The 12461-nt window shown below is 38.2% G+C and overlaps 1 long non-coding RNA gene across 2 annotated transcripts in view; it reads right to left on the bottom strand.

Annotated features, from left to right (window-relative positions):
* The window catches only part of LOC147915757 (uncharacterized), a 40969-nt gene extending 34084 nt beyond the window's left edge, over window positions 1-6885 (bottom strand). For both annotated transcript variants that reach the window (XR_015553767.1, XR_015553768.1), the window contains exon 1: window positions 25-6885. This is a non-coding gene — a long non-coding RNA (uncharacterized LOC147915757). The remainder of the gene's footprint in view (window positions 1-24) is intronic.
* Between the last annotated feature and the right edge of the window lie 5576 nt (window positions 6886-12461).

Raw genomic sequence — 12461 nt, forward strand, 5'->3', positions numbered from 1 at the left:
TTCCCTAAAACCAGAATTGCATACCTTGGCTTCCCAGCTCTTGAGTTACAATTGGCTGGTGGAGGTGTGGGGCTGGAGAGCTCCTCTTGGGAAGGAAAAGGGGCCCCCAGATCTATGTGGTGGCTTCTGGATGCACAGGTGATGATGAAATAGGCAGGAACGTGGTGCCTGGCTTAGGAGCTGTGGAAAGGGCTGTCATCCGGGAAGGACAGAGCCCCCATAGAAGGGGAGAAGCCCCCCAGACTCATCTGGGCTCCAGTATTGGCTGTACCAGCACAGCCATTCACAGGTGAACCATAAATGAGAGTGAGGGAAGGAGTGACTGTGTGAGTGGAGGAATGAGCAAGCCTGTGCATGACATGAACCCAAGAGAGTGAGAGAGGGTGAACAAGAGAGAGACAGAACAAAGAGGACAGGCAGATGGATGGGCAGAAAAATAGACAGACAAATGGAATGCCTGGATGGACAAAGGAAAAGTGGACAAACGGAGGGTCAAAGGGAAAGCAGGAAGAAGAAAGACAAGGAAGAGAAGTTGGACAGATGGGAGGAAAAAGAAAGAAGGAAGGGAGGGAGGGGGTAAGGAAGGAGTCTGAGAGGAGGGATAACTGGGAGGATAATACGCCCAAGTTCAGAAGGTGCTTTAAATGTAGGTTAAGGCTGAGAATACAGGACCCCTAACTCCCAGGCTTGTGTCCCTCTGACCCAATGCTACCTGTTATTACTCATAGAGATAAGCATATGTATAAAAAAAAAAAGAAACCTTGATGGCTACCTCACAACACACAGAAATCAATTCCCTGAGACTTAGACCTAAATGTGAAAGGTAAAATAATAAAGTTTCTAGAAGATAACATAAGAAAATATCTTAATGACCACAGGGTAGCAAAAACTTCGTAAAGAAGACACACACACACACACACAAAAAACATTATCCATAAAGGAAAACATTGGTAAGCTGGAATTCATTAAAATTTAGAATTTCATTCATCAAAAAAACACATTACAGGAGAGAAATGGCAAGCAACAGGATGGGAAGAGATTGTTCCAATTCCTATATTCAACAAAGATTCACATCCAGATTACATAAAAACTACATTATAATAAGAAAAAAAGACCTACAACCCAATTTGTCAAAGATGGGCAAAAACTTGAAAAGGCACATCACAACAGACTATCCAAAGAGCTAATAAGCATATGAAAAGGTGCTCAAATCACTAGTTATCAGGGAAATGTCAATTTAAACTACACTGAGACCTTCTAGATTACCACAGAATGGTTAAAACATTTTTTAAATGTTGAACTGACAGTAACAAGTGGAGGTCAGACTGCATAGCAACTGGAATGCTCATACTTTGCTGGTAGAAGTATGAATTTGTACAATCACCTTGGAAAACTGTTTGGCAGGAGCTATCTAGTAAAGCTGAAGATACACATACACTGTGACCAGCAATTCTACTCTTAGATTTTTAATCAACTAAAATGAATGCATATGCAAACCAAGAGATAGAAACAAGAATGATTACAGCAGCATTCTCCATCATTCCTCCAAAGTAGAAACTACTCAAATATCCATCTACAATAAAATGGATAAAAAAATTGTGGTATATAATTTGTGGTGTTTTTTAAAAATGGCCACAAATTTTTGCACACATCTCCCATGAAGACGTGAGGTTTAAGTTCCCTCCTCTTGAATCCAGGCAGGTGTGTGTCTATTTCAATCAACAGAATAGAGTGGAAATGATGTTCTTTGACTTCCAAGGATAAGTCATTCTCAGGAATCTTGCTCTGGGAACCCAGCCAACATGCTGTGAAGAGTCAAGCCCTCGTGGAGAATCTCCTCTTGGAGAATCTGCAACCAGGGCACAGCCACCTTCATACTACAGTGGTGATCAGATGATGACTTATTCCCCAAACAGAAGAGGAACCATATGCACTGAACAAAATAGATCACCAATATAAGCCACAACACACGCCATGTCCACTTTAAGCTTGGTGTCTTATGACCAAGAACAGCCCAGAACGAGGATGGAGGAGCTCATCCTCAAATTCTTGTGATTTTATCTAATACCAGAGAGACTGTGCTCACCGGGCATTTCCTAAACCTCCTCTCTTCCTTAAAGCAATCTCTGCTTCTGGATACTGACATTAACCTTCTCTGGTCATATATGATCACCAACCTCATTACAGCCTTTTTAGCAGCAATATCTGAATACTATCTAAACAGTGCACCAGGGACTCAAAAGTTGCAAAGAAGCAGAGCAACTTTCAAGTAGCAGTTTCCATCTCCATTGAAATTGCATTTTAGATATACCAGTGGAAAAAGAAAACAACCACTTTTCAAAAAAAGAAATATAGGTGCTCTGGTCAACAATCCCAGATGACCTTGGTCTTCAAGACATCCCAGCCAAGGTACCACCCATCTAAGTGAAGGAGCCTCTAAATGATTCTAGACCCCAACCATCGCAGAGCAGGGCAAGCTCTCCCCACAAAATTCCTAACCCACAGGATCCATGAGCATAATAAAATGGTTTTCTGTTTGACTCCACTAAGTTTGTAGTGGCATGTTATGCAGTAATCAATAACCAAAACTAATGTGTTATGCAATGATAGATAACCAGATCTATAGAGCTATAAAAAAACCCCAACAAATTACATGAAACAACATGGATGAATCTCATACACGATGTTGAATAAAAGGAGACTGGTAAAAAAGGAGTATATAGGGTGTAATTCCATTTACATGAGTTCAAAACCAGGCAAAACTAAGCTACAGCTGTAGAAGTCAGAATAGTGTTTACCTTGGGTGGGAGTAATTACTAGAAAGGGGACAAAAGAGGCTTCTGGAGTGCCAGAATAGTGAATGTCTTGATCTGGGAGGTGGTTATTATAGTGTGTTTACTTTGTTAAAAAAAATCATTAAGCTAGATACTTAAGATTTGTGCACTTTTTCCAGTATATATGCTATACTCTAAAAAAAAAATTTAATCAGTCAAACTGGGTTAACCCAATAGATGAAAGTGTGTAAAGGAGAAATAAAGGATGACTCCAAATTTTCAGGCACGATAGACTAGGTAGTGCCATTAACTGAGGAGATAAACCAAGAGCAATAAAAATAAGAGCAGCGGCAGAGACCGTGTCCTATTCATTTTGTATTCAAGTATCTACCATAATACTGAATACACAGTCACTTCAGCTTCCAAGATACTCCTCTCACTTTCATCCTACCTTTTGGCCCACCCTTTCTTGGTCTCTTTTGTTGCCTTCTTTCTCCCAGCTGCCTCTTAATATTGAGATTCCTCAGGCTTCCATCCTCAATCTTTGCATGGACGCACACACCTCTTTCTCCAGTATTTTCAATCTCAATTGATGGCATAATCCCCTACTTGTCCTTTTAAGCTAGAAATACAGACTCAACCAAAATTAGGACTGCAGTTAGTTAAATCCAATAAAAATAAATCTAATAGGATAAACATAAGTTCCCACGGTCAGACCCCAAAACTAATGCATAAAAACAGGATGAAGATATAGCTTAGACAAATCTAGTGATTTTCTTCAACTCTAGGATCAATGTATGATGTGGTCATCAAAAGGATAGAGTTGATAATCAAATATAGTATGTAGAAGAAAGGTAATATTCTTCCCTATACTAATAGAAGAAAAGTACTCTAGTATGAGAGATGAAACTCTATTGTTTACTAATCAAGCCATGCCTAGAGTATTGCATCCACTTCCAAATACTACAGTTTAAACATGAATTAAATCAAAGGAAAACCACCAATGTGGTGAACTGACATATCATGCTTTGTACAGAATAGCTAATGAACTGAAGATATTTCAACTCAAAAAGACTGAGAACACTCGATGACTATCTTCAAGTATTGAAAAGGATGTTCTGTGGAATTGTGATTCAGCCTATTCTACATGTCTCCAAAAGACAGAATGGATAGGAGAAATAAGAAAATAGACTTCCACTAAATGTAAGAAAGAACTTACTAAGAAATAAAACTGTATAAAAGACAGGATAGGCTGGAGGTAAGAGATGGAAGCTGCTTAGGCTAATGGAGATAAGAGGCTATCAGAAAATGGACTTTCTCATCTATGAGATATTCTATACAAACCTCATGGTAACCACTAAACAAAAAATCAGAACAGAGCCAAAATTCATAAATAATGAGAAAACCACCACAGAAAACCACCAAACTGAAATGGCAGTCAGAAATACAAGGGAAGAGAAATTATGGAAATACAGAACCACTGGACAGCAACAGACAAAATGGAAGTATTAAGCCCTCATATATCAATAATCACTCTAAATGTAAATGGATTGAATTCTCCAATCAAAAGACATAGAGTAGCTGGATGGATTAAACGACAAGACCCAACAATATGCTACCTCCAGGAAACATATCTCAGCTCTAAAGACAAACATAGGCTCAGAGTGAAGGGATGGGAGAAGATGCTCCAAGCAAATGGCAAAAAAAAAGAAAGCAGATGTTACCATACTTATATCAGACAAAGCAGACTTCAAGATAAAAGAGACAATGAGAGAAAAAGAGGGACAGTATATAATGATGAGAGGGACTTTCCACCAAGAGGACATAACACTTATGAATAAATATGCACCTAACATTAGGTTTCCCTAATGTTATAGAGCAGTCAATATTTGAACTCAGATCTACCTCACTCCAATGATATATGTTGCTGTCCAAAGCAGAAATGGGGGTAATGACTTTCAAAGTTTTTGTACTCTAGAAGACAAATGAAGCAGCACATATTCTAGAAGTGTGGGGAAAATGTCTGAACAGGTTTGTACTCACTGCAAACCTAGCTGGCTAGGAGAAAGAGGAAAAGATTCTTTGAAGTAGTCCTGTGATGAAGGAGAGAACAGTTATCCTGATTGCCCCCCAGTGCCGCCTTCTGTTAGAACCAAGAAGCTCTCATATACTCATGGAATCTCAAGCAGAAGCTGAGACGAATGATGACATCCCTTTATCCACAGGCGTGAAATCTCAGGATGGACAGACATTTGGACATCCCCGACTGGGAATCCTGCCCTTAACAGAGACACTCGATGCAGACACATGCTTTATTGGCTGCCTAGACTCACACCCATCTGTCAGGATGGCTGTGTGCCTGATCACATGTTGGCCAAACTGTCACTAGGGCATAGGAGCCAAGCAATGATAGTTTTAAATGCACAGCTTGCATAGCACTGCAAGGGCTTGCTCTTCTGTAGGAAAAAACATTCTGTGATAATACTGAAGGGTTGCAATCACAAGTGAAATATTTTTGATCAATCTCCACATTCAGTGGAAAAAAGATCTAGACTAGTAGGAAAGAATCAGACTAAGGAAGTTAAATTAAACAGAACAGGTACTTTGAAGACAAATAAGTGGTTGCACCAAACTTTTCACACTGCTAGTCTCTCACTAATACACATCATGGTAATCTCTTAGGTAATAAAATCCTTTGCTTTACAAACCATCGTTGAGTTTTTTAAAAAATGAGATGATATGCTTTTCCACGTTCTAAATAAAGACGCAGAAATGCATTGATATGTAGTAGTTTGTCTGACATTAAATAAGTTATATTTGTTGGTGGTGTTTAAAAAAAATGAGAGAAGTCTAATATATATCTAAGATAAACTTTTAAGAGTACAAAAGAAAGCAGAAGCCAAATGAGATTTCTACAGATGAATAGGAAAAAAAAGTATAATTTGCTGAGAGAAAGAACTCAAGAACTGAAATGGGCGCTAAGAAAACAGAAACTGAGTACTTTTAGTCACCAATTAATAAGTTAGAGCTCGAGGGCTGTCACTTGTCACATCCCCCTTACTATAAACAAAAGGTTCCTAAACTACACTACATTCCTATTCTATCCTCAAAGATCTTCTGGATCGCTGGCAGGAAGTATGTAATGTCCTCACTGTCTGGAAATGCTTCCCTCAGACTAAAACCCTAATGCTGCAATCAGAGCCGTGTGTCCTTGTTCAGTCCTCTGTGATTTGGAAGAACATTGTTCCTCATCATTCTCTGTATAGTTCTTCATATACAAGTATCAGGACATACTGATTGAATAAAAGTAAATAAAAGTGATCCATTAACTTTTCCTCATTGGACCAGTTTATCAACTCTGCGTTTTTATCATTTCAGTTGCTCACCTCTTGGACTCTTTAGATAAGAAATGTCATCCACGTCAACAATGAGCCAATAGGAAGTACTCCTCTTCCGCCACGTACAACTTACTAAAGGTAGCGTTAATACGAAGGAGTTTGAATGTCCAGCAGATTTCTCAGTATCCATCACCAAAGTAGTGGCAAAAGTCTGAAATCTACCATTATCCTTCTAGGAAAGACTAGGGACTTAAGATCCTCATGGGACACAACTTTTTTAGCTTTCTGGAAGACATCTGTAACACAACATGGTAAGTCAAATTAAGGGTCATGGTTATACCCTGCTTTTCCTACCAACCTATCACTGCCATACATGGTCCTAAGACAACTCTTCAATACCATTTCTACCAGAGCATTCTCTTGCTCGAGAACTTAACTGAAACTGATCATCAACTCTACAACCTATCTGGCAGTTTTCTATACTCATGAACCAACTCTCCTTCTTTTAATTCCCTCCTCTCCTTCACTCCATGACTCCCCAAAACAGCCCGTTCTGACTTATTTTCTCTACCACTTGTCTTTGCTCATGCTATTCTCTAAAATGTTTACTCATTAAATTGCTCACTCATTTCCTCCTATCTTCATTTTGGTATGCAGTTTCTAGTGTAAACCAACTGATTTCTGATGAAAGTAAAAAAAAAAATGATTCAATGGATCCATTTCATGTTAATTTTTGCGCAAGACATGAGGTTTAGACCTTGGTTCTTTTTTTATTTTCCTTTTGCCTATGGATGTCCAACTGTTCCAAAACCATTTATTGAAAACAACAGTTGCACTCCTGGGCATGTACCCTAGAAAAATAAAAACACAGATTCACACTAAAACCTGTACATGAGTGTTCAACGCAGCTTTATTTGTAATAGCCAAAAACTAGAAACAACCCACATGTCTTTCAATGGATGAATGGTTCAATAAAACGTGGTAGAGCTATGCAATGGACAAGCATAACACAATAATCAAAACCAGGAAATTGACATGGATACAGGATTAGTAATTCAACTGCTTACTTGAATTTCAGTTTTGACTGAAATTCCTTAATGTGTGTGTGTAGAGTTCTATGATGTTTTATCATGTGTAAAAATCCATGTAACCATCACAACAATCAGGACCCAGAACTCTTCTATCACCCCAAAGAAACTTTCTCACGCTATGCCTTTATAGTCACATCCCACCTCCCAGCCCTGACCCTGGCAAAAACGAATCTCTTCTCCATTACTATAATTTTGTCATTTTGAGAATGCCATATAAATGGAATCAGACAATCACACAATCATTGGAGGTTGGCTTTTTTCACTCAGTACAATGCCTTAAGCTCCACCCAAATTGTTGCATGGGTCAATAGTTTGTTCTTTTTTGTTATGACTGGTGTTCCAGTATATGGCCATACCACATTTTATTTAACCAGTTAGCTAATGAAGGATGTGTATGGTTGTTTCTGGATTTTGGCTATTATCAACAAAGCCGCTATGAACATTCACGTACATGTTTTTGTGTGAACATAAGTTTTTATTTCCCTAGGATAAATGTCCAGGAGTGCAACTGCTGGGTCATATAGTAAGTGTATGTTTCATGCTTTAAGAGAGTGCCAAACTAATTTATAGAGTGGCTGTACCATCATTTTACATTCCTACCAGCAACATGAGAGGTAATGTAACTTTGACAGTCACAATTGCTAAAATATTTTCTAAAAGCCTAAAAAACCAGCAAGATTAAGCCTCTTAAATGTTGTAACCTGAACTTAGTTTTAAAAAAATGAATTTTAAAAACTTAGTTTCCTGATTCTCAAATAATAGACTTCTTTTTTCTTATTACCTCTAACAAAAAATTTATAATTAGATATAATCTGTATGTTGATAGCTCTGTTGCCAGATTACATAGTAAACTGCAATAAGAAGTCAAAAAAAGCAACATTGCCTGATGAAACAGTAAAAGTTTCTGGTTCTTCCAGACATAGCCTATGAAGATTAAAGGTTTAAGGGCACTTTCTAACAGTTTGTATAGTGAAGTGTGATCACAATGCATTTATAGACAGAATCATCAAACAGTTGCATTTGTTCAGCTGTTCCTTGAGAAACAGCAATTAATGTGAAATAAAGCTGTAGTTATCTTAGCTATAAGATTTCTAACTTCATGACGTTGGTGAAAATTTTACATAAAATTGATAGTTACATAGAAAATGGAGTCTCTTTTGGGTTCTCAAAACAAGGAGCTAGGGCTGGAGCAGTCATATCTGCCCCACATGCAAACAGCACCTAGACAGCCAGTCTGCAAAGCGAAAATGAAATAAATGCACAGAGAAAAAAATATAAAGAATTCATACATCTCAATAACAAAAAAACTATCAACCCAATTAAAAAATGGGCAAAAGACCTGAACACACATTTCTCCAAAGATATACAGATGGCTAACAGGCACGTGAAAAGATGCTCAAAATTACTAATTATGAGGGAAATGCAAATCAAAACTACAATGAGATATCACCTCATGTCCATCAGAATGGCTATAATTAACAAGACAGGAAACAACATGTGTTGGAGAGGATGTGGAGAGAAGGGAACTCTCATACACTGCTGGTGGGAGTGCAAACTGGTTCAGCCACTATGGAAAACAGTATGGAGATTCCTCAAAAAATTAAGGATAGAACTACCATATGATCCAGCTATTCTCCTGCTGAGTATTTATCCAAAGAACTTGAAAACACCAATGCATAAAGATACATGCACCCCTGTGTTCACTGCAGCATTATTCACAATAGCCAAGATTTGGAAGCACCCTAAGTGCCCATCAAGGGACAAATGGATGAAGAAGATGTGGTATATATACACAGTGGCATACTACTCAGCCATAAGAAACGATGAAATCCAGCCATTTGTGACAACATGGATGGACATTAGGGTATTATGCTAAGCAAAATAAGTCAGAGGGAGAAGATCAAATACCATATGATCCCACTCATAAGTAGAAGATAAAAACAACACAAACAAACACATAAAGACAGAGATTGGATTGGTGGTTACCAGAGGGGAAGAGGGAGGGGGGAGGGTGAAAGGAATGATTAGGCACATATGTATGGTGATGGATTGTAATTAGGATTTGTGTGGTGAACATGACATAATCTATGCAGAAATAGAAGTATAATGATGTACACCTGAAATTTATACAATGTTATTAACCAATGTTACTGCAATAAAGAAAAAGAAAGAGAAAGCCCCAAAAGTCTGGGATGGTGCTGCTCTTGTTCCTAATGACTTTCCTCCAGTTTTCATTTAGTTCCTTGCAGGACCAACTATATTTTTCCAGATATTGAGCTCCATAAGACAAATGTGTCCTTCCAATAAAGTCTGTCATTTTCTTAAAAAGTATATAACATTCCCAAATCTCAAACTAATAATCTTGTAATTTAATTATACGATTCCACCTAGTACGCCCTCCCACTTCATGTATATGGCTTTATTGATAAACATTTTAGTATGTGTACATGTTTAATATTCATCCTAAATATCTGCCAGTGTGAACAGAGTCTATCTGAATTTTCAGATCCTAGAGTACTGGTTCCCATCCTATGGGCCAGAGACCCATGGAAAGATAGGAGTTCTTGCAAAGAATCATCAAAATCCATGTACCTACATGAAGACTAAATAAAGAATATGATTCACAATGTATTTTTCCAAGTTGACCAAGATGCTGTGTTAATAAAATTCTTAATACATTTACTGAAGAATGTTAACTAAAAGTAGAATAGTTTCTTGTCGTTAGTATTTAGTGATGAATATTACCCCCCAATTAGGGGGGAAGTGCACACCTCCTATCTCTCTAGGCTCTCTAAAGAGCTTTTCTTTTTTAAGGTGTTGGCCATATGTCATCCAGAACAACAATAGTAAGGAGCATGTACTTGAGTTTGAGTGAAAATATTTAAGACAACATTGGGAAAGATGGAGCAGGAATAATTGGAAAAGTGCATGAAATTACTTCAAAACAGCAACCTCAGAATGCTAGGTACTTATTATCCAGAAGCCAAGGGGGAAAAATCCAAATGCACAGCCCTCTTCCCATCTTTGTAATGGCAAGTGGGAACATAGTCACAGGAACTGTGGTCAAAAGGGCCGCACATATCCTAAGGTACAAACACATCTTGTTACACCACCCAGCCACATGCTCTGTCAGGATTCTATCACCTTTCTAAAGTAATCTTACATCCTTATGAGAAATCCCATATTGTCTTTAAATGTGCTCTACACATTTATTGACTTCTTGTGTGCTAGATGCTAGATAACTCAAGTCAAAAAGAATGACCTCTATTAATTTAAAACAAAGAAAACTTGCTTCCACAAAACACTACAATAGCAAGAACAGACTCTGCACCCAGCACAGTTCCTGACATAGAGCAGGCACCTGATATCTGGGGAATAAATGAGTCCATTTTTGCTGACGCTGAAAAATAACTTCACCCAGCATGCCTGAAACATATTCTCCAGTCCTATTCAGTTACCAATCCATTCTCAAAACCCATCAAGACCAATTTTCATGAAAGCCTCCTCCACCTACACACAAAGAGGCACTATTTATTCCTATTAGGTTACTGCCTGATGTATGGAGATATCAGCATGTGCACATTTACAGAAATTCAGGAGTCAGCCTTCATTTGACAGAAGGTCAATTTTAAAGCTTTGCTTCATTTCCAGTAACTTTTATTTTTCAAATCAAAAATATTTTCAGTTTAATTTTTCAAATCAAAATTCTATTCAAGGTACATTATACCTTGTTAAGGATGACTTTAAGGAAAGAATATAGTTATAAAATAAAAATCATATTTTTTCTGTTCTAGACATCTTGGACATTCACTTACATAATTGTTATTATTTCACAGTAGTTCTCAAATACAAAAAAAAAAAAAAGCTGACCTATTCAAGAAATTTACTTTTAGGATCTGTTAACATTTTCAAAGCATTACCGTGATTTTTAAAATAAACACTTGCATCCTGGAAGACAACTTAGCATAAGCTTTCCATATAGCCATCTCCCAGGCGCTTACTAACTTACTATATGCCAGGTTCCAGGCTTGACACATTACTGCATTATCTCATTTGTTTAACAAATAATTTTTGCAGCACTGAACATAACAGAAAGCCGTTACACTATAAATATTGGTGTAGATTATTAACATAGATATTAGTGCTAAACTGACAGTAATCTAACGCAGTTTATTTTTATTAAATTCAAGTTGTGTTACTGTATTAACCTGGAATCTGATTGGCAATGTTGAGAGGCACAGAGAATACCATCTGCGGAACCTTCAGCAGAGAAAATTGACTACTTAAGTTACCTTCCCTTCTATAGGGAGCAGATGGACATAACTTTATTTACCCAAAAATTTAATTCCAATCACTATACGCCATTTTAAACAGCATAAACATGATCAGAATAAAATTATATAAGAAACCCTTGCTTCCTTCTGTAATTGCTTTAAAATTGTAGATTAAATTCTTCCCAAAACTATCATGCTCAGCAGGTCACAGAAAGTAAGGTGCCTTTGTTCTGAACTCTTAAAAATAAATGATGGGGCCGCCCCGTAGCTTAGCTGCTGATTCCGCACGCTTCGCTACTGGTGGCCCAGGTTTGGATCCCAGGCGTGCACCCACACACCGCTTCTCCAGCCATGCTGAGGCCGCGTCCCACGTACAGCAACTAGAAGGATGTGCAACTATGACACACAACTATCTACTGGGGCTTTGGGAAAAAAAAACGAAGAGGATTGGCAATAGATGTTAGCACTGGGCCAGTCTTCCCCAGCAAAAAAAGGAGGATTGGCATGGATGTTAGCTCAGGGCGGATCTTCCTCACAATAAATAAATGGTGCCCTACATTTTGTTTTACTCTTGCAAATTTCAGACTCAACTGATAGGCAATTCTAGTAAAAAAGACAAAAAAAAAAAAAAAAGAATTAATGAGGCTCTTCAACAGTTCCTAAAACCACCATCCTCCCAATAGCAAAACTGGTATTTCCAAATTGATCCAACAAAGGGAGATGGAGGAGAGACAGGAAGAGTCAACACAAAGGAATACAAAAATGGGTGATCTGAGAGAAAAGAAGTTAGAAAAATGGGTGGCCTCAATAGGAACCTAGTGTTGCGGCCCCCCCACCCACCCACCCACCCACCCGGCGACTCTGGTGCCGCCAGTCAATCTCACTAAACCACCTAAGAGTTGTGAGACCAGAGCCAAACAGGATTTCCACAGTACGAACGACTATCTGTGCCCTTGAAGAAGCTGCCCCAGGACAGGGCGCCAC

The sequence above is a fragment of the Ceratotherium simum genome, chromosome 12, assembly GCF_057802395.1.
Source record: "Ceratotherium simum simum isolate JZ-2026a chromosome 12, ASM5780239v1, whole genome shotgun sequence".
NCBI lineage: Eukaryota > Metazoa > Chordata > Mammalia > Perissodactyla > Rhinocerotidae > Ceratotherium > Ceratotherium simum.